Source organism: Tamandua tetradactyla, chromosome 3 (genome assembly GCF_023851605.1).
Source record: "Tamandua tetradactyla isolate mTamTet1 chromosome 3, mTamTet1.pri, whole genome shotgun sequence".
Taxonomy (NCBI): domain Eukaryota; kingdom Metazoa; phylum Chordata; class Mammalia; order Pilosa; family Myrmecophagidae; genus Tamandua; species Tamandua tetradactyla.
In genome coordinates this window covers 124,874,948-124,876,177 of record NC_135329.1, presented here as the reverse complement: position 1 = coordinate 124,876,177, position 1,230 = coordinate 124,874,948, and the positions used below count along the sequence as shown (strand labels likewise).

The window sequence follows — 1,230 nt, the reverse complement described above, 5'->3', positions numbered from 1 at the left end:
GGTGAGGAGTGGTGTTTGGTTTTCTTGATCAGGTAATACCTACGATTCGTCTTATGACTCATACCTATGTTAACAAAGGCATTCTGTAGAAAAACTAAGAGGGGAAAGATACATAGCCCACAACTCCAGTCCTATGGAATGTCAGAAGGTCAATTTCTACCTCAATAAAATAGCTTCTACTATGACATTCCTTGAGCTTTGATGTAGTCTTATCCTCATGGTAATATTAAAAATAGCATTAAGTATAAATAATTTCTAATTATTGCATAAAAAGACATTTTCTTCTATTGCAACATGTCCTGAATCTGTGTTAGCAATTCTTTTGTTCAAAAGTGTTTTCTGTGCGTGCTTCGGCAGCACATATACTAAAATTGGAATGATACAGAGAAGATTAGCATGGCCCTTGCGCAAGGATGACACGCAAATTCATGAAGCATTCCATATTTTTTGAAAAAAAGTGTTTTCTTTTGTTCTTTTAATATTTTCTAAGGGAACTTCAAATCTGCATTTAGTATATGCTTTCACTGTAAAAAAAAAAGTGGAGAGTAAGATTTTACTAATCTGAGTGAAATTGAGATTGTTAGCTAACTGATATCTTTGGGCCAATGTTGGCCAAAAAACATGGCACAATTTCAGATAATATTTTTAAGTGAATTTGATCAGAAGATACTGATTTAAAGAAGTCCTAAGCCTTTTAGCAGTTTACCATTGTCCATGAAAAAGTCTAAATGCTGCTTGACATTCAAAGAGCTGTGTCAGTTAATAGTGGCTTCTCTCTTTTAATGCATTTCCCACTATTTCCTTACCTAAAGCACTCTCCCAGTCAAATTTGCTAATGATCCCCCATCAATACCAACTCCTCTGCCTTTGCCCTTTAATTCCTGCTTGGAAGGCTCTTGCTTTCTCTTTCTTCTTATCTATACTTTACTAATCAAGCTTATCTTAAATGTTTCTCCATAAAGGTTGCTCATTCACATCAGATCTACATAATCTCTCCTTAGATCTAAATGTTAAGGTCCCTAATGTTTACTGCTTATTTGGTTTATATTTCAGGCTACTTAATATTAGTGGTCCTTGCTACTTAGGTGAATGCACTTTTCTTAACCATATTGCACTAAGGTAGCATGGTTTACTAAGGAGAATAAAGGAAGCTAATTCTTTTTTGTAATCCACAGGAACTAGCAGATTTTCTTGAATACAGTAATAAAAGTGGTAATAACTAACTACAAT

General features: G+C 34.2%; 1 non-coding gene across 1 annotated transcript; it reads left to right on the top strand.

Moving 5' to 3' along the window:
- Positions 1-345: 345 nt before the first annotated feature.
- Positions 346-448, top strand: LOC143678366 (U6 spliceosomal RNA). Its single transcript, XR_013173179.1, has one exon. It is a non-coding gene; the product is annotated as a U6 spliceosomal RNA (small nuclear RNA).
- Positions 449-1,230: the final 782 nt, after the last annotated feature.